The sequence below is a fragment of the Callorhinus ursinus genome, unplaced genomic scaffold, assembly GCF_003265705.2.
Source record: "Callorhinus ursinus isolate GAN/ISIS: 27379988/994484 unplaced genomic scaffold, GSC_fseal_2.0 scaffold32, whole genome shotgun sequence".
Classification (NCBI taxonomy): domain Eukaryota; kingdom Metazoa; phylum Chordata; class Mammalia; order Carnivora; family Otariidae; genus Callorhinus; species Callorhinus ursinus.
In genome coordinates this window covers 13,005,801-13,010,997 of record NW_027397094.1, presented here as the reverse complement: position 1 = coordinate 13,010,997, position 5,197 = coordinate 13,005,801, and the positions used below count along the sequence as shown (strand labels likewise).

Here is a 5,197-nt window from a genome sequence, read left to right as displayed (position 1 = left end):
AGGAAAGAATGATCTTCCCTGAGGAGGCAGTGATGTGGGTGTCAGAGAAGGGATGTGAGAAGGGAGGAAACGGGCTGGGGAGGGCTGCCAGGCACCGTCCCACCTCCCCATGGTCTTCAGACCCCTACAGTAGGGACCTGGGAGTCGGTGGGTGCACCCCAGAGACAACCTCCACTCCACCATTGCTCTGAACTCAGAGCCTGCCGAGGGCAGGCTGGGCACCAGGGGACCTGTGTTTGAATCCTCCTCTCTCTGTTGACACTTGTCCCAGACAAAGCAAGAGCTGTCTGAGCACTGCGCCAAGCTCCAGCTGGTGCCAGAGGCCCCACGCCACCACCTCCCATCGCCCCTCTCCCAGGCCCTTCCCTGCGCCTCCCACCCCATGGGCTGGCGGGGGCCTCTCTTCCGAGATCCCCGATCACAGTGGGCTGTAGAGGGCTAGGGGCCCTGAGAGGGCGGGGCCTGCGCCCTGGCTACACCCCGGCTGCCACTGCATAAAAGGCACCATGAAGTGTGCCAACTGACCGCAGTCAGGATGTTATTGTTGATGTTGCTGCTGTTATTATTTATCAGTGAGAAATGATAGTTTAACACATTTCCCTTCTTTGAGTCTGAGCAAGCCCACACGGGTGTGTGGATTCACATCGCTGCTCAGAATTGGGGGGTTTTTCTAGAGGAAGGCAGGCTATGGGGGGAAAAAGAGTCATTTTGTGGTTGCTACTTTTAACCTCTCTTTCATTCACAGCTACGAACTATGACTTATTTATGGATGAAACAAGAACCTTTTTAAAACACTAATCAATGCACACCAAGCAACCAAAGTGAAATCTAAGCTCGGAGCCGAGCCAGGAATGGGCCTGGGTGGTCAACTGCACACAGTCCACTCAGAGGCAGAGAGATGGTGGCACCAACAGAAAAGAACTGGGGGAAATCTTGTTTCCCCAAATTGCTAAATGCTGTTGAAATAATACGGATAGAACAATAAACTGAGGTTCAGGGTTGGCACAGTGAAGACAAGGTGCCAGCATTCTCCCACAAACAGTGACTGAATCACCTCCGTGGGCCACGTTACAGTCGTAAAGGGATGTGTCTCCCAGCCTCCAGGAGACAGGCACCATCCCAACAGACTGAGCAAATGCTATAAAGCCAGGTCTGTAAGAGAAACTGCGAAAGCAGACAACGGATGCTGCCTAGAGCGTGGTCATAACAGCTGAACTTGAACATCAGACAGACCTGGGCCAAATCCCAGGTCCAAACCTCCCTAGCTCTGGGACCCTGGCCAAGTTACTTAACCTCTCTCAACCTGTATGTGCCCCTTGGAAGTGAGACCATCAGTGCCTACCTCATAGGGTTGTCATAAAAAGATTACGTAGAACATACAGCAGAGCGGCCAGCCTAGTTCACGGCTCAAAGAAAATACTAATAATGTTGGCTCTTGTTCTCATTAATTGTCTGACAAAGAGCAGTTTCCATGGAGGAGGTAAGATTTGCGATGCGTCATGAAGGGATTTCACTTATAGAGAAAGACGTTCGGGGATTTGGTGAAAAGGAAATATCGTTTACAAAGATGCGGATGTAGAAAGTTGCACGGCGTGTTTGGAAGCCAGCAGGGAGTTCAAAGTTGCTGGCCTGACAGGTGCATGGGAGGGAGAAGTTGGACAAGTGGGTTTGGTCCCTGCTAGGAAATTTGGACTTGATCCTGTGGGCATCTGGTCAAATGACGATGGGTTTTAGAATCAAATACCTGAGTCCCATCCCACCACGCTTTGGGTGGCAGGATAGACCCTCTCTGAGTACCAGCTCCCCTTCAGTTAAGCGAGTATAAAGTAATATCCACCTTTGAGGGCTGATGGATGCTTTACATCAAGCTTCAGAAAACTTTTTCTATAAAGAGCCAGACAATAAATCTTTTAGGATCAGCAGAGCATACGGTTTCTGCTGCAACCACTCAACCCTGCCATTGTGCGTGAATGTATGGTTGTGTTCCAATAAAACTTTATAAAAACAGGCGGTGAGCAACGTTTGGCTGCAGGCAGTAAAAACTAAAACTTAAATCCTTAGCATAGTGCCTCAGAGTTCCTGCTTTCCCCACCCCCTTCCTTTCCACAGGCCAACAGGGGATGTTTTTCCTAGATCCTTGTATCAGGTCCAGTGGTTCCAAGACATTGCTAAATGATTTGAAGATTATAGTGAGCTCCCCCTAACCTCAGCTCTAGAGACTGCAATGCATAAAGATAATTTGTTCAACAGAGTGAGAAATGCTTTGCCAGGAGCGCTGAGTGAGCAATCAATCAGTCAGTCAGAGAGCTCATTATGCATATGGCACGGTGCCCTGCAGTGAAGATGTGAGGGGCACTGAGGCAAGAGCCTCACAAATAGCACGTGGTTTGGTGAGAAATTCCCACGTCCCTGTTGCCTGAGTTCTAGTCACAGTTTTCATTGCGTGCAATTCTTGAATGTCACATTTTCCATTTCTTAATCTGTACAATGAAGAAATTCAACTAAATGGCAATGTGATTCTGTGTATGCAACAGAGGGATTCTAGGAGTCAGGGAGGGCTTCGGGGAGACATCTCGAAGGGAACCATGCCCATGGCCTGGCCTTCTGGGGTCAGGCTGGCATTCCTTGGGGGTAGGGGATAATCAGCAACCAGCGCATGGTCATCAGTGCATTGAGGGAGGGGACTGGAAGGGCGATGCAATAAAATGGAAGAAATGGGTGGAGCCAGTCCAATGAAAATTCTGGATATTTTTGTTGTCATTGCAAGAGTAGACTTTTTGGCACATAGTGTCGATCAGGAGTCAAAAACTCAATGCCTACAAGGGCTGGACAAGTAGAAGTGAATCAAGTGGGCAGGATGTAACCACAGGGAGGGATGGGAATGGGAACGGGGCAAACTGGTGAGTGCATGCCCTGTCTAGGAGGGATGCTAGTGCCTGGCTGCAGACAACTGCTGCCATGTGGTCTTAAGGGCTCAGCATGGCAGATTAGATTTTTTGGGGGTTGGAGGGTGGGTTAAATGGGTGATGAGCATTAGGAGGGCACTTGTGATGAGTGCTGGGTGTTATATGTAAGTGATGAATCACTAAATTCTACACCTGAAACCAATTTTTCCATATATGTTAACTAACTTGAACTTAAATAAAAACTTGAAAAAAAAAGTCAGAAATTTAGTGCTCACTTCAGCAGCACATACACTAAAACTGCAATGACATAGAGAAGATTAGCTTGGCCCCTGCACAAGGTTGACATGTAAATTCATGAGGCATTCCATATTTTTAAAGACTCTGAATTGCCAAACCAATTTTGAAAAAGAAAAGCAAAGCTGGAGGTATCGCAATTCCAGACTTCAAGTTATATTACAAAGCTGTAGTGACCAAAACAGTGTGGTACTGGGACAAAAGTAGACACATATATCAACAGTACAGAATAGAAAACCCAGAAATAAACCCACAATTATACAGTCAATTAATCTCTGACAAAACAGGAAAGAATATCCAATGGGAAAAAGACAGTCTCTTCAACAATAGGTGTTTGGAAAACTGGATTGGCTATATGCAAAAGAATAAAGCTAGACCACTTACTTTTATACCATACAGAGAAAATAAACTCAAAATGGACTAAAGACCTAAAAATCTGAAACCATGAAAATCCTAGAAGAGACCACAGGCAGTAATCTCTCTGACATCAGCCATAGCAATATTTTTCTAGGTATGTCTCCTGAGGCAAGGGAAATAAAAGCAAAAATAAGCTATTGGGACTATATCAAAAGGAAAAGCTTCTGCACAGTGAAGGAAACAATCAACAAAACTAAAAGGCAACCAACTGAATGGGAGAAGATATTTGCAAATGACATACTCAATAAAGGATTAGTATCCGAATATATAAAGAACTAATACCAATCAACATTCAGAAAACAAATAATCCAATTAAAAATGGGCAAAGAAATGAACAGACATTTGTTCAAAGAAGACATCCAGATGACCAATAGACACATGAAAAGATGTTCAACGTCACTGATCATCAGGGAAATGCAAATCAAAACTACAATGCGATATCGCCTCACACCTGTCAGAATGGCTAAAATAAAAAACAGGAAACAACAAGTATTGGCAAGGATGTGGAGCCACTGTGGAAAATGGTACGGAGTTTTCTCAAAAAGTTAAAAATAGGGGGTGCCTGCCTTTAAATTTTTTTTTGAGAAAGAGAGAGAGAGTAGGGGTAGGGACTGGGGGGCAGAGGGAGAGAGAGAATCTTAAGCCAGCTCCACACTCAGCTCAGAATCTCAGGCAGGGCTCGATCTCATGACTCTGAGATCATGACCCGAGCCAAAATCAAGATTTGGACACTTAACTGAATGAGCCAACCAAGCACCCCAAGGGGGCACCTGTCTTTAAAAAAAGGTGGGGGTGGGGGTGGGGGTGGTTGTGGGCACCTGGCTGGCTCAGTGGGTAGAGCATACAACTCTTGATCTCAGGGTTGTGAGTTCGAGCCCCATGTTGGGTGTAGAGATTCCTTAAAAATAAAAATCTTTTGTCCAAATAAATAATAAAGTCTAAATAAATAATAAAATAAAATAAAACTTTTTTTAAAAAAGTTAAAAATAGAACTACTCTACAATCCAGTAATCACACTCCTGGGTATTTACCCAAAAAATACAAAAGTACTAATTCAAAGGGATACATGCACCCCTGACCTTTTAGTAGCATTATTTACAATAGCCAAGTTATGGAAGCAGCCCAAGTGTCTATCAATAGATGAATGGATAAAGAAGATGTGGTATATATATATATACAACAGAGTATTATTCAGCCATAAAAAAGAATGAAATCTTGTCATTTGCAACAACATGGATAGAACATAATGCTAAGTGAAATAAGTATGTCAGAGAAAGACAAATACCATATGATTTCACTCATATGTGGAATTTAAAGAAACAAAACAAGTAAAGGAGGAAAAAAGAGAGTCAAACCAAGAAACAAACTCTTAACTATAGAGAAAAAATGGATGGTTATTGGGGGGGGGCTGCTGGGTGAAAGAGGTGATGGGGATTAAGGAGTCACACTCGTGATGAGCACAGGGTGATGTATGGAATTGCTGAATCACTAATCTGGACACCTGAAACTAACACTGAATGTTAACTACATGGGAATTAAAATAAAATTTTAAAAAGATGTCATTTACATTTGTATGTAGA

General features: G+C 44.2%; 1 non-coding gene across 1 annotated transcript; it reads left to right on the top strand.

Moving 5' to 3' along the window:
• The first annotated feature begins 3,173 nt into the window (after window positions 1–3,173).
• Window positions 3,174–3,280, top strand: LOC112807945 (U6 spliceosomal RNA). Its single transcript, XR_003204201.1, has one exon. It is a non-coding gene; the product is annotated as a U6 spliceosomal RNA (small nuclear RNA).
• The last annotated feature ends 1,917 nt before the right edge of the window (window positions 3,281–5,197 follow it).